The sequence below is a fragment of the Hibiscus syriacus genome, unplaced genomic scaffold (assembly GCF_006381635.1).
Source record: "Hibiscus syriacus cultivar Baekdansim isolate YM2019G1 unplaced genomic scaffold, ASM638163v2 tig00112921_pilon, whole genome shotgun sequence".
In the NCBI taxonomy this organism is placed as follows: Eukaryota; Viridiplantae; Streptophyta; class Magnoliopsida; order Malvales; family Malvaceae; genus Hibiscus; species Hibiscus syriacus.
This window is the reverse complement of record NW_024063419.1, coordinates 353,189-381,141: the sequence shown is the minus strand read 5'-3', so window position 1 is coordinate 381,141 and position 27,953 is coordinate 353,189. Positions and strand designations below refer to the sequence as shown.

General features: G+C 35.4%; 1 pseudogene; it reads right to left on the bottom strand.

The window, feature by feature from the left end:
• Positions 1-19,974: 19,974 nt before the first annotated feature.
• Positions 19,975-26,954, bottom strand: LOC120184544 (annotated as a pseudogene).
• Between the last annotated feature and the right edge of the window lie 999 nt (positions 26,955-27,953).

Genomic DNA, 27,953 nt, shown 5'->3' with positions numbered 1-27,953 from the left:
TATTCATTTATTTATTTATTTTTAAATACGTTCGAGTTCGTTTATTTATTGTTCGCGACCATGTTCGTTTATATATTCAAAAATGACAAAATTAAGCCACTAGTCCTTCAACTACTTAGGCTTCATAGTTTGAACTCCAAAGTTCACATTGTATGCAATTTAGTATTTATCTTCACTAATATTTAATATGTAAAAAAAATAAAAGGAAAAGAAAAACAGAGTAAACGAGCTTATAAACGAGTCAATAAATGAGTTTATTCATGAACATAAACGAACCAAATACAACTTTGTTCCTATTCGTTCATTAAAATAAACATAAAAATTTTGTTCATACTTACTTATTTAACTTAATAAAAGAACATTATACGAACAGTTATTGAACACTATTCATTTACACTCTTACAAGCACATTGGAGTTGTTAGTTCGAAGTTTGATTGTTGTTTTATAGTTTAGTTAGACGTAGTAGTGGCCTTGATGGATCAGTTATTGTATTGAAGATTTGTGATCTAAGTGAAGTAGTTTATGTCTACACCTCTGCCTTCTCACAGCGCTGTATTTTCTTTCCCACTCTGATCCGTCTCAATTGCAATTGTTTGTTAAGGATATGAAATAACAGAAGAGAACTATTATTCTCTACACCTCTTTAGATCACTTCCAATTTTGACTCATTAAAAGTAAAAAAATTAATGAAAGAATCAATGAACTCACATGGATGGAAAAAGCAAATAATAATGAGCAAAATTTGTCCTCAACTACAAAAACAATTACTTTCACCTGTATCCATAGCATTCTTACAGATGATGTGGATCTCTCACACACTGTTTGGCATCTGGTAGTAAATTATGACTAACTGGCTTCAAACCTCTTCTAAACCACCAATTTACGAGGGTCAGTTCTAATCTCCGGACCTGCAAACATTTACTCTCTTCCATTACAGTTCATCATGCATTTGAAAGAAATATCAGATATTGTACATGCTATGAAAAGATGCCAAAGCAGAGATGAAAAGGATTACAAACATGCAAAAACAGAAAAATGTAAATCATCCTTTCACCAAGATTTTATCTGACTGACCATATACTTTTTCATCTTTCAATGCAATGTACATGTGTTTTCCATTTAAAACACTAGCAACTCGGGGAAAAACAGAGAATTAGCTTTTTATATATTAAAATATTAAAACAGCACAAACTCATTTGTCTCACACGAGAAAATTTTAGCACATTGATTCATATATAGTGCCCAAAATAATATAAGTTTGACATTAGAAAGATGGAATGCATTCAAGAGTCCAAAACAAACAAATAGCTCAGGTACAATTTTCACATCCATTCTTTCTACCAGTGAAGGATTGTTAATTGATAAAGGAAGTTTGTTGGATAATCATAAAGAATAAAATCCATAAATATACAAGAAAACTAAAACAAACATCAAGAAATGAAAAATCTTGGGGAATGAATTTTCCAGAACAGGTGTTATCTTAATGTAGTGCAGGTAAAGGATGATGCAACTTGGTGGAAATTGGCAGCAATTAGATAGTTCCATCAAAGAAAAGGAAAACCAAGATCTAGGTGCCCACAAAACAATATATCAAGGAACAAAGCTAGCTGACACCCTGAGTAACACAAATTCACCAGACAGTTCTCATCATTATGTATATTGACATACATATAATTGTCGTGAGAGCACTTAAAAGTCCATCAACCCTAAAAGACTCAACAAAAAAGCTTAGGTTACTAGACAGTCTAGTCATCAAATGGAGAAAACAATAAGAAAATAACAAGAAAACGGATGTAAGGTCTAGGTTTGTACAAGAATGAAAAAAAAAAAGTCCAATAACTATGGTTTATTCAGATATAAAGCTAACAGCTAAGTCTAATTTCCGAGATTAACCATCAGTGGCAAGCTACTCCCAGAATAAGAGGACAAAAATACTTCCCCAGGGTTTGTATTCTCAATCCTTCCTTTTCGGATTGTTCAATAAGATCTTTTGTAGCACAAAAAATGTACTGGAAAGGAAAGGAAAACCAACCTGCCTTACAATGAATGGCTCCTCAACAACACTTAAAGGCTCAGTTAGTATAGTGAAAAATCCATTTCGGTTTCCATAAACAGCATCCGTAAAGGGCCGATCACCAACCTGCCATAAACAGAATTATGTCATCGACGTGATCCAAAATCAAGATAAAATCAACCACCTCCAGTTAGTTCTATCACCCTTTACATACCATGATATGTTGTGATGATTTATATCCAAAATGTTTCTCAATTTCTTCAGCTGTTCCAGCTGGTTTCTTCACCTCTACAAAGACATCATATGGAGACCCTAATCAATTCTAAATAAACCAAACACTTTTGTCATAAATAAACAGTAACTCAAATTAATGTGTGTTAAACCTACAATTCACCCCAATGTTTTTACATGTTTAATGTTTTAACACGGGATTGAAACTAGAACATACAGTAAAAGAATCGATTTCTATCTTCATATATGCTATAGAAATGAATTGGGTAACAGAATAAAACAAGAGCCTTGCAACGAAAGGGAGAAAAAACTTACTGTGCCTTACTACTTTAATCCCAATAGTCCTTCTAGTTTCTTCGCCTTTGAGCAATCATAATTCACTGTCGAAACGATTTTTCTTAAGGGTGAGAAAAGGGTGCGATTTTAAAAACCACATTAATTCTTAATTATCTCTTTTTAATTTAAAAACAAATACGATTTAAAAGACCTCTCGTTTCGAAAATTTTTGGATTTCCTTTACGATCGAAAAATACGGTTCGAAGAGTCGCCATCAATCTTTGATTAGGGTGTGATTGGACACCCAAAAATGCTTTGTCATTTTAAATAAAAATTAATTTTAATTAAAACAACAAATTGAGGTCTACGTTACCAAAATCTGAGTTTGGGAGTCGGTTACGTGTGGGGAAGGATTAGCACCCCCACAACGCCCTAAATTAGTACCTAATCGATTAATTAACGTCTTTGCAATGAACTTTACAACTTCGAATTTAATTTGATTTTTGATCTCATAAAACAAAAAAATGTAAATTTAAAACATTCAAAAGCATTCAAACAAATTAAATTAACATTACCGAGTCGTTTTAGAAAGATAAAGAGTGTTCGATTATTTACAAATACGTAGATCAGATCTTAAAAGCTATAACAACCTTTTCTCGATAAATTTAAATAACCGAACATTTCCTTTTCTTTCGTTCCCAAATTTTAGGTTACAAATTGATTTTTAGGTTTCACTTTCGGGATACACTTTTAATTTAAAATAGTCAAAACGACCCTCTAATCAGTTAAGACAGGCCACTCAAGACAATTTTAAATTAAAAGGGTAATACCCTTAGTCCGATTATATAATAGGTCGAGTTATGCACGTGAGGCTATCATGCAAATTATGCAACAAGTGGATGTCATACCAAAATTAATTAAACTAAATTAAAAATATCATACAACATGACATACAAAAAAATATACATTTAAAATTAAAGATATAAACAATGCATATTAACATATAACGTACAAATATGACTCAAATATAAAAAAAAAACATAACATGCTAAACTAAAATTTTAAAGAGTATATATATACATAAATGTAATGACTAAATATAAATGTACGTAAAATTAAATTTATAAATCAAAAATAATTCAATGACCTAAAGATAAAAATGCATAAACTAAGATCATATATGTAATTTTTCCTATTTAGTTTAAACTAAAATGAAATGTAAAATAACATAATAGTGTCTGCACATTCGGAAAAAAAAGAAAATTGAAACAAACAGGGGACTACTCTGTAGAATGCGTCTAAATTGAAAGGGTCTAAACAGAATTTACCCCTAAAGTCATGGTGACTAAAAACTAATTAAACCAAATGTCTAAATATGAATCCTAAACTAAAATACCATAGCTGAACTCAATTCACGCACACCCTACCTCACGTTCGCTCTTCTTCTCCAACCCTATCTCTTCTTCATTCAACTCCGCACGACGCTGCTCCCTCCTTTGAACACCGCTGCCATCATTCGGCCACCATATCTTGGTGGCCTCTTCCAATCACAACCATCATCCCTCTCTCTCTCTCTCTCGTACCTCTTACGCACGGCTAAGAATCTAAAGGCTCAACCCCTTTTGCTAATCGAGCTCCCCTCACACCCCTTCGTTCTTAAACAGAGCTCTCTACGCGACCACCGTATTCAACAGTTCCGGTAAGAACCCAAAACCTTCTCCTTCCTCTAATTTATTTTACTAAACATAGATTTCAAGAAAGAAAGAAAAAAATATGGTGACCACCATGGCCACCGTCTTACGTTTCACTCTCCCCTCTCTTCCACTCACGACCAAAAGGGTGAATTATTCTACACCTACAAAGGGACCGATTGCTAGGTAAACACTAAACTCTTTCTTTTAATTCATACCCCAAAAGAAAATCCAATGCTTGCTAATAACTTTGAAAAAGCTTTGAACATTTAAAATTATTTTTCAGTATCCTGGTTTTTTAATCTCTCAAGCCCTTACTTACGCTCTAGACCAACGCTACCGTGCAATAAAACTACGACCATACGAGCCACTCCTAAAACCAATTTCAATCCAGACCCGAAGCATAACAGGTAAATTGAGACTACTTTAATATTTATTTGCTTCGAAAAAAAATGAAAATGAACGCTTATTATTTCTAAAGTATCAAGAAAAATAACCTATTTGTATTGTTTCTGTTGCTTTTCGTAAGAGAGAACCGAATCCTTTGTTACACCAATTGATCTTTGAATATGCCGTGAAAAAAAATATCTTACACACTCACCTCTTTTTAGTTCCTGCTTGGTTGTGTAAAGAAAAACAAGTAAAATGGTCTCCGATCTTTCCTGTAATGGTGATGAATTATTGATATTTCTCCAATTCTTTTTCGTTTCTGTCTTTTTTTTCTGTCCGTCCTCCTCTGATCTCCCCTCCTCTCTTTTTTTGATGATGAGTGGTTCCCCTTTTTCTCTAGATATTTTTTCTGTGGTTCTTCCTTCATTCCTATGGCAGTTACCTCCAATAAAATTGACCCTCTCTTCCACTTTGCTTTGGTTAACTCCCAATAACCGCTTTTTTAGTTTCTTAGGATTTCACGTGGACTGGGCTTGATCATTGGATTGGGCCTCCAACTGCTCTACTTCGGGTATGCTCCGACTTAGCCCCGGATAAAAACGAGCATCTACAGCTGCCCCTCTTTGCTCATTATCGTGTAACGAGGATAGAGCAAAGATCAAAAGATGATCGAATTTATCCGGTCATGAGAACTTCAAAAGATTAAACCACTCACTGTTACGTCGGGATAAATGAGACTTGAAAAATATTCAAATAACGAGCCCGCTCCCTACTCCTTCAGGAAGTATAAGACTCGAACAATCTTCATAAAACGGGTTCGCTCCCTCTTTCTTTCAGGAAGTATAGAACTCGAATAATCTTCAACAATCGTGTTGGTCCCTATTCTTTCAGAGAGTATAAACTCAGACAATCTTCAACAATCGTGGTTGCTCCCTATTTCTTCAGAAAGTATAAGACTCGAACAATCTTCAACAATCGTGTCTGCTCCCTATTCCTTCAGAGATTATAAGACTCGAACAATCTTCAACAATCGTGTCTGCTCCCTATTCCTTCAGAAAGTATAAGACTCAACATTCTCTTACGGATTCGCTCCCTCTTTCTTTAGGGAGTATGGAACTCGAACATCTTCTTCTTACGGGTTCGCTCCCTCTTTCTCTAGGGAGTATGGAACTCGAACATCTTCTTCTTACGGGTTCGCTCCCTCTTTCTCTAGGGAGTACGGAACTCGAACATCTTGTTCTTACGAGTTTTCTCCCTCTTTCTCTAGGAAGTATGGAACTCGAACATCTTCTTCTTACGGGTTCGCTCTCTCTTTCTCTAGGGAGTATGGAACTCGAACATCTTCTTCTTACGGGTTCGCTCCCTCTTTCTCTAGGGAGTATGGAACTCGAACATCTCTTCTACTTTACTATTTTCTTGTGAAGACTTCTAGATGATTTTCTTCACTACTCTCTCGTGAAGACTTAAGTTTGATTTGCTTAGAAGGTCTAACCTGAAAATCAAACATTATCAATCATTAATGTGTGCTTGAAAATTTGAAAATCATTATACTCAAAAATTTAGAATTTAAGAGAATATTTTCGAATTTATTTCTCTTCTGAGAGCTTGTCTCGCCGCAATTAAATGCGAGAGTCTTCCTTGACTTGACTGTCATTGAACCTCTCCCTTCCTGGGACATTGAATCGGTTAATAACTCCTCGTGCACGTTTCCTTTTCTTTGTACTCGAGAAATTTTGCTTTTTCTCCTACATCTGATTGTCTGATGGTTTGCTCCAACACTCTTCCGAGAAGGCTTAAAAAGGATATGCTTCACTACTCTTCGGTGAAGGCTTAAGATGGTTTGCTTCACTACTCTTTGGTGAAGGCTCAAAATGGATTTGCTTCACTACTCTTTGGTGAAGACTTGACTTTGCCCCAATCTCCTGTGTACAAGTCACTTTAATCGAGTTATTCCTCTCTTCATACACGAACATCTCTATTTTTCTTATATATCTGATGGTCATCACTTTAGAGTAATGCTTCTTCTATGGATTAGACCTCTCAATTCTTCAGGGTATGCCTCTTGTTGGCCTTTTGACATCTTCCTTTCAACTTGTTGGCCTTTTGACATCCTGCATCTTCTCTTTTCACTGGAAGATCTGTCAAAACCATGTGTTTATGCATGAAACACGAACACAAATGCAATTAAATGTATTAGTGTAATGCATTTTCTTTTATGCAAATGATGTTCTCATGAATGCATAAATATCGATTCCATCTTCATTTGACTTTAAAGTGGTGAACTTAGTCTTCTCATACTTGATCATTCCTTTCCAGGGTCTGCTTTATATACCCGTGTAGCAACTCATAGTTTCCAACTTGTATCTTTGATGAGCCCTCTGATCTTCTTCTGTCTCCTTGCCGTCTTTGTTATCTATCTTTATTTCGGAGAAAGTGTTTTCTCTCTCAACTTCTTGCTATGGTCAGAAGCATGATTGTGTTGCCCCATTTTTGGAGACTGTACATGACTGCGCCAAACTCCACAAAGATCAATGGGATAGTAACATCTATTCTGCTTTAACTCATATCACAAGGAGGATTTATCCCAATTTTTCATGTCACCACGTCATTTCTCATTTTAACCTTGGAGTTGCGTATGACAACCTTCATCTCGGATAATGGAAACAAAACATGATCGCAACATTGATTCAACATCATATTTACTAGTTCGTAAATCATTTGTCAACACATTCATCTTTTCTTGTGGCTTCTGCCCATATCTTTTAACCAGAGAAGCTCTTTGCATAACGTCCAGGGTTTTTGTATGGGATTACAAGAATACCAAAACTCAATGAAGATTAAAGTGGGATGTTTCGGCTCGCCAACATTGATACATGTGAAATCACAGAATAATGCCACTATGATGGACAAAATGATCATATATGGTAAACTCCACTGTCACAGTTTCACCATTTTCATTCTTCATACATTTTTATCCCCTTGGAACCATTTTTCAATTCAATGATCGTTCCACAGGTCTTCATTGGCTTCCAAAGATGTCCCACAATAATACCTCTAGCTGGAACAAGTATTCACAAATGCCGCAACATTATCTTATTCAGGTAAGAGCCTTCAAAATGCCCCAACACCTCAAATTATAAGGCTCATTTTCAATGCCTTCTTGGTCTGAATCTTATCATCTCAATATGATGTGGGTTTAGTCGTGCCCCGACATTATCTCATACTGGTACGTGCCTTCAAAATACCCCATCACCTCAATTTGTAAGGCTCATTCTTCATGACTAATTGGTCCAAATCTTGTCATCTCAACATGATGTGGGTTTATTCATGCCCCAATGTGGGCATTCATGGCTCTTTTCGTACCAAAATCTCTTAACTTTGAATGCTCAAATTATCACGCCGTTATACAACAGTGTTGTCAAATAGCTTGAGGGCTTTTCTTCACGCTGTCATTGACACTTAAGAAATGAGCAACCCTTCTAACACAATGTCTTACTTTTTGTTATGAGCTGGGATATGCGTGCCCTCTCTTCAAATAAAACGATCATCTTATTCTCGATTGGTCGCACATTTGCATCTATGCTATACACTAGGATATATGCCTCCTTCCCATATGGTGATCATCTTCTTGACTGGTTACTGACAACGTCACAAAGGAGTGTTACAAGCCCATTCCTTCTGATCTCTCGGACTATTTGCTATCAACACTGTGGAATGCTTCATGTCCTAGCATCGCTTATTCTTTCTTCAATGGAGGCAAAAAGAGCCTCGTCAGCCTCAAGGACCTTTCACATTTGAGACTATCCTGTTTGAAAATATTTTTCCCCTTTCTCTTATTTTAGGGATCAAAGAATGAAATAATTTTATAAAACACTGCCCCTTAATTCAGACTCACAATTGAATCAAATCATAAACAAGAGTTCACGGAATATCAAAAGAATCAATAGCTCTTTAATATTTTCAGGGTTATAGCTCTTTGACAAGTGTCAAAATTAAGGGGTTGGCTTCAGGTTAGCTTCCTATTTTCTAAGGTTTCAACCACCGAAATATCATTTCCTTCTCAGTCATCGTGAATATTGCAACATGCCCTTCTTTTTTTTGGCTTGGTATTTTAATCGGATGCGGACAAAATGACGCAACTAGCATAATCCATTACTAGACTTTCTAGAACACTTCCATTTCAGTTCTCTGAAATTTTCCATTTGTTCAAGCCTCGTAGACTCCTCTAACCAAGGCAGTACAAAAATATCGATCTAAAAATGAAATTTCTGAGTGCACGTATGAAATTGACTGTAACAGGTGTTCCTTATCTCCCTTAGTCCATTTTTGCCGTAACTCCTTATTTATAAAATTGATTTAATTTGCCATTGTCTGGCTAGCTGAAATCAGCTTTATTGTAATTTGCCTTTATCGGACTAGCTGAAGGATTCATCTCATCACAAAGTCTTTGACTTGACAATCACAGTTGAGCATACACCGAATTGCCAAGTACCCGATTAAGGTCATGGTTTGAATATAATATATTCATAAAGCCAGGGCTTTCGAGTTTCCTCTATAACCAATTGCTTTAGCGGAATAGCTCAGCTTTATTGTATACATATAATATAATCATCTTTATTAGGGTAGCTGAATTCTATCCATAAAGCCGGGGCTTTTAACCAATTGCTCTAGAGGGACACCTCAAGCTTTATTATATACATATATTATTATAATCTGGGTATACAGATCAAATTTCTTAAGCTTGTCAAGAAAGAACCTGTCATAGTCTAGGTGTTGTTAAAAGTCAGAAAATCTCATCGTTAGAGTTCAATTCCCAAGCAACTGACCTAAACTAGACTCATCTACTCGACTATTCCATCTGTAAAGATCATAATCATCATCGAACATCGTCAACAAAAGTATGGTCTAGATAGTTTTGTAATGTCATACGCAAAAGATGCCCCATGTTGTCCGCTCCTATGCATACCTGAATACCAAGCCTATGGTTCATTCCATTATGATAGAAGAAGGCTATATCGGTTCATGCAACAAAAAGGTATGGTGTTCAATTGTATCTTCTGGGGATAAGGTCAAGGTCCTTGTTTTATCATGTTTCAACCTTGCCATTTTGTCAAAAATTTATAACTCTAACCATTAAAGAGCTTTTAATTCAATTGATATTCAAAGAACTTCAAATCATGAATTTGATTCAATGATCACCATTCTTAAAGTAACATGAGTTCATTTAAATATCATTAATAAAAAAAACTGAGAAATGATGAAAAACAAGTTCAAACATGATGTTACAAATGGGAAATGCGATTGTGGTGGAGCACAACCTTCACTTGTTCAACCAAAAGGCCATACTTTCCCTAGAATGGTGGGTGCCCTGTTGGATTAGGGTTTTCATCCGCATTCTCTCTCTATATCTCGATCATTTCTCGTGTCAGGACTCCTTTATCAACGAGATTTTCTATCTCTTCCATCAACGGTATGCACTTGTCAGTGGGATGACCTAATGCCCCCATATGAAAATCACAAGCACTATTCGGGTCGTAGCCATAAGCGGATGGGCTAGTCTTCATTCTTAATGGCCTTGGAGTGAGGTACTGATTCTTGATTAAAAGGGATAACAAGTCGGAAATGGGCACTTGAAAAACCTTGAGGGTCATATATTCCCAAGACATCTTCTGCGGCCAGTCTCGGACTACCTCTCCTTTAACTTTTTTCTTGTCACTTCCCACTTCTATCTTCTTTTTTAGCGTCAGAGAGGTCTCAAGAGTTGAGTCCTTTATCTCTTCTTCACATATCTTGCTTTCCTTGATTTTATTTTTCTCCTTTTCAACACTCTCTTTGGCATGTACTTCACTTGTTTCAACCCCATCAACTTCATTCTGGCAATTAATTTTCAACTGCTGAGCATCCACCTCTATAACTCCATGAGCCAAAAGATCTCGAACCTGTCGCTTGAAGTTGCTACAATTCTCGATAGAGTGTCCTCGAGCTCCAGCATGATATTCACAAGTAACATCCTCATTATACCAACTCGGATAAGGGGGCAGCAAATGCTTGGCCAGACGTGGGACAATCAGTTGTGCTTGGAGCAACTTTGGATATATATGGCTATATGAAAGCTCTTTTGATCCCACTTTCTCCTTGCCGTTATTATGATCATATTGAAGACCTTGTGACTGACCACTGGAACTTTCTCCCCATATATCACTGTAATCATCATGCTCATCAACTTGGACATTGTCCCCTGGATTCAACTTGGAACTTCCTTGCTTCATCAATCATTTCTTGTTGGGTCCTTACGAGTTGTTCTTGAATTCTCTCGATCTTACTAACTCGTGCTAAGATCTCATTCATTGTTGTCTATCTTTCCAGAAACACGTCTCAGTAACTTCAATTTAATTTCAGAGCTTCTGCTACATCATCCTTCACGAGTTACTCTCATATTTTCATGATTTATGCATGTAAAAATGCTTAAATTAAAGCGACGTGAATGCAAATGTGGATGTAAAAATGCAAATGCAAAAGGTGTTAATCCCAAAAGTGACCACTATAGAACAACCTTCATTTAGACAACAAGATTTCATTACACCATGTAATCAAAATACAATTGTGATTCTTCATTTCCTTGAACCATACTCTTAATGGAATCTTGCATTGCATCTCCAAAATGGTCGGTGTATTTTATCACATTTGATGAAATCGATTGTCCTTGAATTGAATCTTGGGATCTCCATCTCCACTTTCAATGGAAAGTGCTCTTAACGTCTTTGTGAAGGGTCTTCTCGTCCTTGGCATTACTGCATCTATCTCCTAAGGGAACATCTTTAGGATGTCTTTCTTTGTGGATCGGTATTCAATCAGTTTCAAATTTCTTCATTCATCGAATATCCTTCTTCATGAATCGCTCTTCAGTCAGGTTCAAATTTCTTCATTCATCGAATGTTCTTCTTCATGAATCATATGAACGCCTCTGGATCTCCAGATTTTGATTACATGGTTAAGAATTTCTTGTCTCATTATGACTAGCCTTCTTATTAGTCAATCACTTGTGAATTAACACCTTGTGATGACATAAAGATGTGAATGCAATAAAATCAAAATAAAATAGACATAGAACAAAAATGGGTTAGTGCACATAATATAAACAACAAAATAAGTACCATAAACATCAAATAAAACCTACCCTCACATGCTGGCTACCCAATCATGCTTTAGTAGATCCTACCCAACATGATATCTACCCCCATGCTTTGTTTGAACATTAAAACCCTAACCGCATGATATCTAATTCGCATGCTTGCTTGACAAATAAACCTAACCGCATGATATCTAGTTCACATGCCTTTATTCGAAAAAATGAAAATGAATGACTCAAAAAGCTTTTCCTTGTGTACCCTCCTCACGGGACTCTTAAGGTTCGAGTTTGGCTCGACCTAAGTTTGGGCTCTATGTTCACTATATGCTTGGTTCGGTTCTAAAGTAATAGGTTCTCGAATTGTCCTTGCCAGTGCCCCCTTGGGCTGTTGAACCCTCAATCTTAGCCATCACAGGCTTTAGGGGATCGAGTTCAATTTCGAGGGAACACACCTCCTTATGTCCGTGCGGAGGTGAATACCATCACGAGGACCATAAGGCGTGAGCTCCAGGAGTGATCCACTATCCCATGCGGAGGTGAAAACCACACGAGGGCATAGTCTCTCACTCCTACTTAATTAGGATGAAGCGAGGTTTTAGCTCATGTCATGAAAATGCAACTGTGCAGTGTGTGAGGAAAAGCGAAAAAACACATAATAAAAGCACTCAAAAATCAGTTCTCAATTCACAAATAATATGAAACCATTAGCAAACAGATCAGTACAACTATTTAATTGTTAATCTAATTAAATTAAAAAAACAAAAATACAAACAAAACTTATTAAAAACCAAACAAGGGATCAAAAACTAAATTAAAACAAATTTATAACTTTCAATTGAAAGAAAATTAATTAATTGACTATCGGCCTGACTCTCTAAAAAAAATGTCCCCAGTGGAGTCGCCAAGCTGTCGAAACGATTTTTTTATTAAGGGTGAGAAAAGGGTGCGATTTTAAAAACCACATTAATTCTTAATTATCTCTTTTTAATTTAAAAACAAATGCGATTTAAAAGACCTCTCGTTTCGAAAATTTTTGGATTCCTTTACGATCGAAAAATACGGTTCGAAGAGTCGCCACCAATCTTTGATTAGGGTGTGATTGGGCACCCAAAAATGCTTTGTCATTTTAAATAAAAATTAATTTTAATTAAAATAATAAATTGAGGTATGCGTTACCAAAATCCGAGTTCGGGAGTCGGTTACGTGTGGGGAAGGATTAGCACCCCCACAACGCCCTAAATTGATACCTAGTCGATTAATTAACGTCTTTGCAATGAACTTTACAACTTCGAATTTAATTTGATTTTTGATCTCATAAAACAAAAAAATATAAATATAAAACATTCAAAAGCATTCAAACAAATTAAATTAACATTACCGAGTCGTTTTAGAAAGATAAAGAGTGTTCGATTATTTACAAATATCGAGATCAGATCTTAAAAGCTATAACAACCTTTTCTCGATAAATTTAAATAACCGAACATTTCCTTTTCTTTCGTTCCCAAATTTTAGGTTGCAAATTGATTTTTAGGTTTCACTTTCAGGATACACTTTTAATTTAAAATAGTCAAAACGATCCTCTAATCAGTTAAGACAGGCCACTCAAGACAATTTTAAATTAAAAGGGTAATACCCTTAGTCCGATTATATAATAGGTCGAGTTATGCACGTGAGGCTATCATGCAAATTATGCAAAAAGTGGATGTCATACCAAAATTAATTAAAATAAATTAAAAATATCATACAACATGACATACAAAAAAATATACATTTAAAATTAAAGATATAAACAATGCATATTAACATATAACGTACAAATATGACTCAAATATAAAAACAAAAACATAACATGCTAAACTAAAAATTTAAAGAGTATATATATACATAAATGTAATGACTAAATATAAATGTACGTAAAATTAAATTTATAAATCAAAAATAATTCAATGACCTAAAGATAAAAATGCGCATAAACTAAGATCATATATGTAATTTTTCCTATTTAGTTTAAACTAAAATGAAATGTAAAATAACATAATAGTGCCTGCACATTAGAAAAAAAAAGAAAATTGAAACAAACAGGGGACTACTATGTGGAATGCGTCTAAATTAAAAAGGTCTAAACAGAATTTACCCCTAAAGTCATGGTGACTAAAACTAATTAAACCAAATGTCTAAATATGAATCCTAAACTAAAATACCCTAGCTGAACTCAATTCACGCACACCCTACCTCACGTTCGCTCTTCTTCTCCAACCCTATCTCTTCTTCATTCAACTCCGCACGGCGCTGCTCCCTCCTTTGAACACCGCTGCCATCATTCGGCCACCATATCTTGGTGGCCTCTTCCAATCACAACCATCATCCCTCTCTCTCTCTCTCGTACCTCTTACGCACGGCTAAGAATCTAAAGGCTCAACCCCTTTTGCTAATCGAGCTCCCATCACACCCCTTCGTTTTTAAACAGAGCTCTCTACGCCGACCACCATATTCAACAGTTCCGGTAAGAACCCAAAACCTTCTCCTTCCTCTAATTTATTTTACTAAACAGAGATTTCAAGAAAGAAAGAAAAAAATGTGGTGACCACCATGGCCACCGTCTTACGTTTCACTCTCCCCTCTCTTCCACTCACGACCAAAATGGTGAATTATTCTACACCTACAAAAGGACTGATTGCTAGGTAAACACTAAACTCTTCCTTTTAATTCATACCCCAAAAGAAAATCCAATGCTTGCTAATAACTTTGAAAAAGCTTTGAACATTTAAAATTATTTTTCAGTATCCTGGTTTTTTAATCTCTCAAGCCCTTACTTACGCTCTGGACCGACGCTACCGTGCGATAAAACTACGACCAGACGAGCCACTCCTAAAACCAATTTCAATCCAGACCCGAAGCATAACAGGTAAATCGAGACTACTTTAATATTTATTTGCTTCGAAAAAAAATGAAAATGAACGCTTATTATTTCTAAAGTATCAAGAAAAATAACCTATTTGTATTGTTTCTATTGCTTTTCGTAAGAGAGAACCGAATCCTTTGTTACACCAATTGATCTTTGAATATGCCGTGAAAAAAAATATCTTACACACTCACCTCTTTTTAGTTCCTGCTTGGTTGTGTAAAGAAAAACAAGTAAAATGGTCTCCGATCTTTCCTGTAATGGTGATGAATTATTGATATTTCTCCAATTCTTTTTCGTTTCTGTCTTTTTTTTTGTCCGTCCTCCTCTGATCTCCCCTCCTCTCTTTTTTTGATGATGAGTGGTTCCCCTTTTTCTCTAGATATTTTTTCCGTGGTTCCTCCTTTATTCCTATGGCAGTTACCTCCAATAAAAACTGACCCTCTCTTCCACTTTGCTTTGGTTAACTCCCAATAACCGCTTTTTTAGTTTCTTAGGATTTCAGTAGACTGGGCCCCTCTCTCTCTCTCTCATACCTCTTACGCACGGCTAAGAATCTAACGGCTCAACCCCTTTTGCTAATCGAGCTCCCCTCACATCCCTTCATTCTTAAACAGAGCTCTCTACGTCAACCACCGTATTCAACAGTTCCTGTAAGAACCCAAAACCTTCTCCTTCCTCTAATTTATTTTACTAAACAGAGATTTCAAGAAAGAAAGAAAAAAATATATGGTGACCACCATGGCCACCGTCTTACGTTTCACTCTCCCCTCTCTTCCACTCACGGCCAAAAGGGTGAATTATTCTACACCTACAAAGGGACCTATTGCTAGGTAAACACTAAACTCTTCCTTTTAATTCATACCCCAAAAGAAAATCCAATGCTTGCTAATAACTTTGAAAAAGCTTTGAACATTTAAAATTATTTTTCAGTATCCTGGTTTTTTAATCTCTCAAGACCTTACTTACGCTCTGGACCGACACTACCGTGCGATAAAACTATGACCAGACGAGCCACCCCTAAAACCAATTTCAATCCAGACCCGAAGCATAACAGGTAAATCGAGACTACTTTAATATTTATTTGCTTCGAAAAAAAAATGAAAATGAACGCTTATTATTTCTAAAGTATCAAGAAAAATAACCTGTTTATATTATTTCTGTTGCTTTTCGTAAGAGAGAACCGAATCCTTTGTTACACCAATTGATCTTTGAATATGCCGTGAAAAAAAATATCTTACACACTCACTTCTTTTTAGTTCCTGCTTGGTTGTGTAAAGAAAAACAAGTAAAATGGTCTCCGATCTTTCCTGTAATGGTGATGAATTATTGATATTTCTCCAATTCTTTTTCGTTTCTGTCTCTTTTTTCTGTCCGTCCTTCTCTGATCTTCCCTCCTCTTTTTTTTTGATGATGAGTGGTTCCCCTTTTTCTCTAAATATTTTTTCCGTGGTTCCTCCTTTATTCCTATGGCAGTTACCTCCAATCAAAATTGACCCTCTTCCACTTTACTTTGGTTAACTCCCAATAACCGCTTTTTTAATTTCTTAGGATTTCACGTGGACTGGGCTTGATCATTGGATTGAGCCTCCAACTGCTTTGCTTCAGGTCTGCTCCGACTTAGTCCCGGATAAAAACGAGCATCTACACATACTCTAAAAGACCTTAATTCATCAAAACGAGGGGAAAAACAAAACATCAACGCATATAACAAAAGCACGATAAGTAAAGAATAAAAAGGAGTCCATTTCAAAGAGTCAAACCAAAAAAATTACCGGCAGAGTTACTAAACATCCTTGCACTTATCAATAGAAGGACGGAGAGGAGGCCAAAGGGTCAAGGAATGAGGAACAGTAATCGTATTATCCTTATCGAAAACCACGCCTTTAAACCCTCTTCTGTGGAGCTCATACCAATCGATGCATCTTATATCACGCACCGCGACATGCGGTAACGACAAGTGACGGTCATTAAAGAACACTCGGGCCGAAAACACGATGCCTTCAACATTGATTCTTTGTCCCACAGCTGCCCTAAAATCTGTCCACCGCATGTTCGAGAAAATGACTCCGAGAAAACCCCAAAATCTGGTCTTCTCATTTCCTCTTCTTTTTCTTCGTCTTGAGGGTCTGAGTCTTGATTATTTACGTTATTCTGGGTGAAGAAAGTGTAAAATTGTTCGAGAAAAAAGGATTTCTGATCCGGGTACGTGTAGCTGTTGGTTCTACTCCGATCTCTTGATGGGGTTGGCTGAAATCGTTGGTTGTAGTACGGAGAATTAATGAACAGAGGGTTTTGGGGTGGGATTGATTCCTGGGGAAGAATTTTGACGTTTGTTATTTAAGTAACACATTATTTTTAAAAATTGAAACTTATAAATAAATAAACCTAAATTTCTTTAAAATTAGAGAAGAAACCTCAAAATCTTAAAATTTTTAATTTCAATTCTTATTTCCATTCATCTGCGGCCATCACCTCTGTCTTCGCCTGTTCGACTGACCATCATCTTTAATGTCATCCTAAACCCCTAAATTCTTAACCTTAAATTTAATGAAAGAAAAAATTTGCGCAATGAGAAGGAAAAGATTAATTTATGGCTGTCGGGAAGGCTTAATACATCACCTTTATCTACTATCAGGGGAGACTTAACACATAACCTCCCCTAGTGCCCAAACTATATGAGGGAGGAGGGATTTGCACACTCAGAGGGAAGGGATGCGGGGGAGAGGGGGGGCGATGCTGGGAGGGAAGGGTGGGGGTGTGTGGGTAGCAGGGGATCCATGTGTGTTTATTTTTTAAAAATATATATATATAATATTTGTATTTTTTAAATAAAAGTTTTGAAAAAATATAAATATGACATGTATCATTGAACGAATTATTTTAACGTCTATTATGTTTAGGACACTTAAAATAGTACCGTTTGTAATATTAAGCACCTGAATTATAAAAAAAATGTTTAGATGCTTGAATAGGAAAAGAAATATAATTTATACATTTTTTATATTAAGCCAACAACAAATTAACAACATAAAGCATTGTCAGCTTATTGTTTCTCTTGTAGAATCGCCTGGATTGCTATCAGTGGAGATCAGATAATTTTGGGAGAAAATAATTTTGGTGACCGAAAATGTCTTATAATATACGATTTTAATAAATTTATTTTGGATTTGCGAAAATAACCAATAAATTCGCAACGCGAACTTTAATTTCGCAACACAGTTTCCAAATTCGCAATGCGATTTTATTTTTCGCAACGCGAATTTCTAAATTCGTAACACAATTTTATCTGATAAACTTTAGAAACTACGCAGCAACAACTCATTCCATTTCGTTGGACCCATGTCTATTTTAGCACTGTGAACTTAAAGTTTCGCAAACCAAAAGCATATGCCTTTTTGACATGTAACCCAAGCTTTCATCGTTTGTGATCTCTGTTTATGGTTTATCATGTCTCCTCTGTTGTTTTCAACTACAATTATAACCCTCTTTTTGTTCTTCGCTAAGGTAGTTTCATCTCTTGATTTCGTTTACAACACCGACTTCAACTCCACAAATCTCTTCACTTTCGGCGATGCCACCATTGATTCTTCTTCAATTCTCTCCCTAACAAACGCAACTTTCTACATTGGTCGTGCCTTGTACCCTTTGAAGATCCCTGTAAAGTCATCGGATTCATCAAAGATACTTCTTTTCTCCACATCTTTCATCTTCTCCATCTCCCCTCTCAAAGGGTTTCTCCCAGGATATGGATTTGCCTTTGCTGTCTTGCCTTCTGCTGGTATATCCGGTGCCAGCTCAGCTTAGAATCTGGGTCTTTTTAATTTCACCAACAATGGTGATCCCAATAGCAGCATCTTTGGTGTTGAGTTCGATGTGTTTGCGAACCAAGAATTCGATGATATCAACGACAATCATGTGGGTGTTGATCTGAACTCCTTGAAATCACGTGGTGTTGATAAGCCGATTCTTGAGTTTGTTCATTCAAGAGCCTTGGATAAACAAAAAGCATCGGCATGATTACGAATTCTGTTTATTTATTAGGTATCTAGCAACTCAGCTAATATGCTTCAAACCTTTTAAGTGCATCACTATGCTCTGAATCATTTTGATGCAGATGAATTACGAATGGTTGTCAAAGAAGTTCTAGCTCCACAATGTTCTCTGCTTATTTCGAAAAGAAGAAAAATGGAAAAGAAATTAGTTTTGGGTTGTGGGCAATGGGGGTGGGTGATGAAGAAAGGTACTGGAGAGTTCAGAGGATTAACTTTCCCCAAAACCACACACAATTTTACCTTTGTGAAACTTTAAGTTCGCATTGCGAAAAATAGACATGGGTCCCAACGAAATGGAATGAGTTTCTGCTTCGTAATTTTTAAAGTTTATCAGATAAAATCGCGTTGTGAATTTAGAAATTCGCGTTGCGAAAAATAAAATCGCGTTGCGAATTTGGAAACTGTGTTGCAAAATTGGAGTTCACGTTGCGAATTTATTGGTTATTTTCGCAAATCCAAAAAAATTTGGTTAAAATCGTATATTATAAGGTATTTTCGGTCACTCTCTCATTTATTGAGGTTTCACCATCACAATTTTTTTTATCTATAAAAGTTGTGCATCTATAAATCCAACTATCAGATAAGTTTGGATTTCTATCACATTTTTTAACTTTTTGATTTTATTTAGAAGGAAATTATAATAGAACTATTATTATTATTATTATTATTATTATAAAAATACTTAAAAAAATCTAAATATATATTACAATCGGATCCATAATTTTCTGTTTATAATATCCACAATGCCCAATCAATCTACGAATTCCAGCAACAACATCCAAGTGTGCTGCAGGAAGCTTATGATGGAAATCATGCCTATTACCTCTACGAACCGTGGATGGTGGTGCAGAGGCGAACTCCAGGATACATAGCACCGTTTCAGGATGGAAAACAAGGCATACTCTAACACCGGGTCAAGGCTTGTTGCGCTAACTCAACAAGGCCACCTTTTATGATGCAAACGATTTATTATTATGGTTTAATTTTTAAAACATGATTTTAGTTATATTTATTGAGTTTACAATATTTCAAGATAAGATAAAGTTGTAAACGATGAATATGTGAAAAAAATTAACCTTATTTAATTCTTTTTACAAATACAGTAAAGAGACTAAATGGATTGATGAACTAAATTGATACAATAAGGCACTTTCACCTTGAAATCCCTAATGGACACCTTTAACAGATGCTCTAAGACAAGTCTCTTCAAATTTAATGAAACAATAGCAACAATATCGGCTCATAAGTGTCATTTTTATTGTATATAATAAAATTAAACGTATCATGTAACTTTCCCATTTCCAAGCTACCCTGCTCCCTTCCTCTATGCAAAGGATCCATTCCTAATCTCCCGCTAATACATCCTTGTCATGCTGTACTGAACAGTCCCGACCTTCCTATGGCCGGTGGCTGTCGCCACACCGGTTGCAGCAACACCTATTCCACCATACTGTGCTTTTTCCTGCAACAAGTTTGCGTCATTGGTAATTCTATTGTCAGCCGGCTCTGCCTTCTTCACCCTGGTCATGAAAAATGGGTTTGAATCGATGTCGATAGCTATATCCGGTGCAAATTTGGGTGCCATGCCACCCTGAGGACCTTGTTTAGCTTGGGACGGTAACTCCCTTCCACATCTTTCTTGATTTACTGTGCTAGATTTGTGATAAGAATATGCAGGGTGGACGGCCTGTGGTGGAAGACCTGTGCTTCTAATGAACATTCTTGGATCATAGGAATCTTTCATGATTGTTCCATTCTCATACTGCGCAACAGGACCTACTATCTTTCCTGGTTTAGCTGAATGGTGAAAATATATCAGTCCAAGCACCGATAATGAATACGAGAAAACTAGAAGGTCAAAAGAAAAAGGGAGGGTGTGCTAGGATAATGTAAAACATACCCAGTGGGAATCTTTGTTGCGCTTGCAAGGTTCTTGATAAATGTAGTGGAATGGCTTCGGTTTCCCTGGAACTTTTGCTGTACGCCGCTTCTGCGTTTTGCCTTTCTTTTAAGGATTTGAGGCTTGGTTGCTCTTTGGGGGCAATGGTTTTGGAATGTACTATTGTGGATCTGCAAATTCATAAGATTCCAGTTCCAGCCATCAGATTAATGCGCCAAAAAATTAAAACACATTGCAAACAACCGGCTCAGTAAGACTTGAAGCCACCACCATAGAACACTCAAGAAAACCAAAAAAGGAAAAGGTGATCCCACCATTAGATATAATAATCCATAGGAGAGTTGTCAAAGAATTTGCATTAAGATTTTACAGAAAGATGGCGTATGAGGATTAGTAAGGCATCAACCGGAAGATAAAAGTACTGCATATAATATCATGATCAAACTAGTAAGGCAAAGATGGCATATGAGGATTAGTAAGGCATCAACAGGAAGATAAAAGTATTGCATATAAAAAAATGATCAAACTATGAGGCATCAAGCGAAGATAAAATATTGCATATAATATAATGATCAAACTAGTGAGGCATCAAGCATAGATAAAATATTGCATATAATATCATGATCACACTATATTGCCAACCCTTATCCCATCACAGTCTGATAGTCAAAAACATATTTATGAGAGAACATTGCCCCTACCTGAAGCTCATGCACAATTATCAAGTTCCAAAACCTCATTTCAACCTGATATTTAACTACTTAGTTGCATATGAATTTCTTCCAAATTCATATCTGCTCAAAAATCTGAAACTAATCACTATGAATGAAAAGAGGAGAGAATGTTAAAGAGATGCAAGTTAATTCAGAATTAGGCATTTTCAAAAGAGAGAATGTTAAGGTTGGAAGGTTGATTGTGGAAAGTGACTGTAAGTCGGCTGTAGAATGGGTCCATACCCCAGCTTTGGCCCCTGTTTTTATCCTCCCATTAGTTAAAGAGATTTCATCTTTTATCTCGGACAGGGTGCACTCAATTAGACTGATTCCAAGGGTGTGTAATGGGGAGGCTGACAGGTTAGCAAAGACGGGAATTGGTTGATGTTTAGTCGTTTCCAGTGCGTTGTATCGTTTGAGTTTAGGTTTTTGGTTGTCTGTTGAGTAGCTTAGTCTGTTGTGTTTTTTCAGTATGGTGTTTATGTTAAATCTTATGTAATTTCGGAGGAGTAATAAAGTTTCTAAGGCACTCTTTTCCTCCTTTAATCAAGAATGAGGTTTTAAGGAGGCCTGTCATTCTTGTCAAAAAAAAAAAAGCTTTATTTTCTTTCCTCATTTTTCAACTCTACCCGGAAATGAATGGAAAGAAAATTACATTTTCTTTCTACTTTTCCATCTTTCCTACCAAGCACACCAATGGAAAGAAAATATTATATTTTTCATCTTACTTCTTTTCTACCCCTTTAATTCTTCATCTTTCCCTCGGAAGAGTTTTTCCACTAAAAATGTAGAAGGTAGGTATTTGGTTCTAGATATTTTAGACTACACTATATTAAGTATACCATATATTACCATAATTATAAGTTCATGAATAGTATTTCTTTTGGAAGACCACAAACTAAAGTTCAGGCATTGATAGTAACAGCATTGAAAGTGAAAGGTAGAGTATAATATCTGCCTTGGAAGGGAGGCATGCTTTCTTTCGAGTGGAATACTGGTGCACTTTTACCACCATTTTCCTCACGATGTGCGAAATGCTTTCTGAATTGATCAACCGCACTGCTTAAAAAACTATACATTAGAAAATAAACAAGTAGAAGCAGAATGATCACTAATGAACTTAATGTAAGTTTAAAAACAATGAATTAAGCAAACAAAAAACACTAAATGAAACCTCGGATAGAGAAAGTTTGTTCTCTCAGTTCCATTCATATAGTCTTTCAGCAGCTGAGGATGGTATTCCAGTATTTCGCGGAAAATTAGCTCTTGTATATCATCTTTTGTGACCCTTCGCCTCTCGAATTCAAACTCCATCTTTGTAATTGGCTGACAAGAAGGCTCCCTCTCAACTTTTGCCAGCCCCTTAAAGTAGGGATCGGCGAGAGCCTGAAACATACCAAATCATAAGATGCTATAATTATAAACCCAAAAAACAATTTATGTCATATATGTAGAAATTAAAAGAAATTTGCAGCAATAAATTGTCAGATAAAAACCAATACTCTATAACAACAACATCAAACCTCTTCAGCTGTTGGCCGGTCTTTTGGATCAAAAGCAAGCAACCTTTGCAGTAGACGTAGAGCCAAAGGATCTGCATTTGGAAACTTTTGTTCAAATGAGATTGGTTGTTTTTTTCTCATGCTAGTTAAGTATCTCCTTGCCTTTTCATTTCGAACCTGCGAACAATAAGAAAAAGAAGTTAACAGGTATGACATCTTTATGATCGAAAACATCTCAGAAGTCTAGATGTGCGTACTCGAGAGATGGTATCTAATGAAGGTGTACCAAGCAAATCAGTCATCAAATCCAGCTGGTGAACAACATTTTTCCCAGGAAAAAGCGGCTTCCCAGTTAATACTTCGGCAAAGATGCACCCTATGCTCCAGATATCAATTGCAGGTGTATACTGCATTAATTTGAGGTAACAAGGACAGCAATCAGATATTAGAAAATGAACAGAAAGACCATGAAAGTGGCTTCCCAGTTAATATGAACGTTAATAAAGAACTTATAAACTAAAAGAAAACCTACCATGCAGCAATCATTCAAAGTAAAAAGAGCACGAATTAAACAAATGAAAATGAACAGATATACATTGGGAAACACTTGATCTTGTATGTTGCTAATACAGGATAGGGTATATAGGATAAAGGATACCAGAACTTGCATGCTACATTAAATTTTTTTTCCAAAACCAAATTTGAGTTTGATGAAAATTCATATGGATAAAGTGCACAACAGCACCATTTTGAACAACCTTGATTTATTCATCAAAATTTGAACAGTATGAAACTGGAAATCACATGAGTACTAGTAAAAATAATTTGAGTTCAATAAAGATTAGGAAAATTCATATTAGAACAAAGATAGATACTTTGAACCATTCATTTTGGATATGCGCGTCTAACCAGACAAAAAGCAACCCTTTCATGAAATAAATTGCTACAGTATTGCATGCTATGAAATTCATCCATATGTATTTTAGAGAAAACTTAAACACACGTTGGGCACATCTGTTAAACTAGCCACACTTTTAAATTCACCTTTTGATCCAAGTTAAAGAAACAAGATGTACATAAGAAACTGAATATCTAAAAAGAGCATTGCATGCACCATAGAATGGAGTAAGCTTTATAGCATAAAATGAAGCATAGATTTAGCTTCAACCAATATAAGCTCAGAAAGAGAATAAATAAATCACATGATTTTAAGTTTGCAGAGTTCCAAACTTTAATGGCTCTGTATGAGGACCCCTTTACCTTGGAGAAAAAGGATCCACATAGCTCTGGAGCTCTATACCATCTGGTAGCAACATAATCCTAAAAATGTACAACAAAAATGTCCAGAAAAATCAGCACTTTCTATGTGATGGATGTAGAAAACAATTAGAACATGAAAACATCAAAGAATGGTTGTTTTAATTGGCATACCGTCCAGAATATCGTCATAGGTGTATCATGAAATGCAACTCTAGCTAAACCAAAATCACATATCTTAAGTTTGCAGTTTGCATTTGCCAAAATATTCTTTGGTTTTAGGTCTCTATGGTAGACATTTGCTGCAACCAAAAGATCAAATATCAGATACATTCTACACTCTACAAATATAATCTACCTTGTCCACAGCACAAGACATCAATGGTGGTGCAAAAAAAAAGGGAAAACAGAATACAAAATGAAACAAGAAAATAGTACCAAGAAACATTAATGCATGCTACAAGAAACAGTTGTAACCAAACATGAATATAACTTAAAGGATAGGATGTTTGCTGAAAATTAAAAACAGCCTTCGGAAACTTAAAAATAAATGAACTAGACGAAAATATTTGCCAGAAAAACATTTACCAAATATCATCACATAATTGGTGTTTGATAAAAACTAAAAACAAACTGTGGTTAACATTAAAAAGGTCAGACATCAAAATGCTTATTTTGGACAACTTTACGCATAATTATCACAATTGATCAACATGATCAACACATACATAGCTATAAACCAAATTAAAGTCTCAGCAAAATGCAATGGAGCCAATATAGAGTGACAATTACCAGTGTGAATATATTTCAATGCACGAAGTAGCTGATAAAGAAAAAACTGGTAGTGTTCTCTAGTCAAATCATCATTAGCTTTAATAACTTGATGAAGATCTGACTCCATGAGCTCAAAAACAACATAAATATCCTTGAAGTCCCTACGGGATGGAGGCAGCATGATGTGTTTAATCTCAACAATATCTGGATGCCGAAGAAGTCGGAGCAGCTTTATTTCACGAAGAATTCGAGCAGCATCAGAGAGATGCTCAAAAATATCATGTATTTTCTTTATCGCCACTTTTTCACCAGTATGGGTGTCAATTGCAGAGCACACAACACCATAACTGCCTTTTCCTATAACTTCTTGAATCTTAAATCTGTTGGCATCTCCATATTCAGAGAAAAAGTCCATCTCGGTTGAACTCTGTGGCACAAAAGTACATATAAAACAAGATTGCCAAGCATATAAATTTTTCAAAAAAATATAAGGCACATATCTCAATATGCCCGACCTCATACTTGGCACAGGTAACAACATGCATATCTGAATCATTCAAATTAAGCACTATCAAAAGCACTCAATTTAACTCAAAACAAAGATCAACACACAAATATTGGACAAAAAGAATACAACAATGTCATCAATGAATTAATCCATCTTCAACTCATTAGTGTGTGACTGTATCTAACTGAAATAAAACGAAATACTAAAATTCCCTATAGCTAACCTACAATTTCCTTCGTTTAAATCACAATATGATCATACAGACATTAAACTCATCACCTAAGCATTAAGCAATTACTGTCAGAAGAGGAAACCAACTAAAAAAAAAAGACAAATTAAAACTATAAACACAATTCTCGACGTGTATATATATATAATCAAGTTTCAGACTGGCAGCATAGCAAAAGGTTGTAAAAGGAGACAATCTTATTGTACTAAATTAACAATAATGGAATCCTATTCCCTACTTACTACATATATACCGCAGCATCCAGTTAATCAAAGCCTGGTAGAAGAGGGAAGATGCAGGCAAACTAAAAATATATAATATATTATCAGAAAACTAAACAAAAATGGACTTAAATTGGATCAAAGAGGAGTATAAAGCCATTATTTCAATATATAGCATTCCAGAAAAAGAATGAAACTCGCTTATTCCAAATCAAAAAATGCATTAAATTGATGCTGTTTTATCTCTCCCTCGCTGTATTCGAAACGCATTTCACTACCCAAAGATGAAAATATCTAAAGATAAAATCATTCCTTTCGGTGACAAGAATATCTCACACATCCACCACAGCACAAAACACAACAAAAAAAAAGAAAAAGAAAAAGAAAAAACAATCCCATATTTTCATTTCTCACCTAACTACCCACCAACATAACAGCTCAAATTGGGCACAACAATTTGTTAATAATCACAATTATTTTTAATAATAAATAAGATAAATGAACTCCCAAAACCAAAAAGAAAAGGGAAAAAAAGAATTGAAAAATCACCTTCTTTTGATGATCTTGCTGCATTTTGTGAAAAAACAATCCAAACTGAATCCCAAGGAAGATCACGAAGAAACAGATAGTGAAACACAAAAAACAAAAACCAATGAACAAACAAATGAAGCAGTTGAATGAAGAAACAGAAGAAATCTAAGAAATCAACCACATTTTCCCCATCTCCCCCGACTTCGAATCACAAGTCCATAATCCCATCGATTCCTCCAACACAATAAAGTCCAAACTAAATCTGTCATACACTCTCCTCCTCCTTCTTTCTCCCTCTTGTTTCTTCTTCTTTTTCACCACAACAAATCCGATTCAACTACCATCAAAACGCAGCTCTCAAAACCACTCATTGATAATTCAGTCGCAACAACTGTACCGCCATTTTTCTTTTCTTTTCTTTTTTATTAATTCCTCTTCAAGTCCTCAAAAAACTTAACCAATAACCCAAATTTCTCCTCCCTTTTCTCTTTTGAAACAAGAAATATGGGAATAAAAATAAATATTAAAAAAAATGTGTGAATGAAGAGTGTAGAAGTTGCAAGATCTGAACACCGACAGAAAGGAAAGGGGATGAGAAAGAGAGAAGAAAAAAAATTATTTTTTGAATAAATAAATGAAATTTAATAATAAAGGTTTTTGTGGCATAAATCTAGGGATACTTAGACTGGGGGGTGCCGTCCTTGTTGCTTATCCACTACTGCATTTTTATACGTATTTTTCAAGTGTATTTGTGAGTGGCGGAGCATGTAAATACGGCCTGTTTTATAGGGTTTAATATAATGTATCTAATACTTCAAATATATATATATATATAATGTATCTAAATCTTAATTTGATTATCACCATCATAACATTAAAATATATCATTACTAATGCATACTTAATATTGAACATCATTAATTTGCACGAACTAACTTACCTTAGTAGTTAAAAGAATCGTTGTTATTCCTAAAGACCACAGATTTAAGTACTAAATACTATAAGGGTGATTGAACATTTATTATAATTTTCTTGGCTTTATTATTATTATGGAAGTTATAAAAAAAACTAAAACAATGAAAGTTATAAATTCAAATCAAGTTTGCACAAACCAAGTGACCTCGATAGTAAAAAAATTGTTGTTGTTTCTTGAAGTTCTGGGTTTGAGCACCAGGAATCTCAAGGATATGAGTGTTCAACGTCAAATGATTAAGAATTACTTTTGAAAAGATACAATCTTATACTTACCTCGGGTTAATCAAATAATAATAATAAATTTAAATGCGTAAAACATACTATTAACATATTTAAGGATTGTCATGGGTTGAGTCCAGTGGATTTTTTAACTCACTCGGATCTGAATTGAAAATCAAATCCTTTCATCTACAGTTGACTCGAGATTTAAGAGGATCTTATCTGATTTGAAATTCGATCCGAATTTTTAGGTTGAAACTCACATCTAATCGAGTTTATATATATATATTTCATTTTTATTAGGAAAAAGAATGATCTAATTGAAAAATAGAAAGATGTATTATTACAATTATCTCTCAATATATGAGATAATTATAATATTATATCAGATTGAGTCAGATCAAATTTTTTTAACCTACTAGCTCGCCCTTAAAA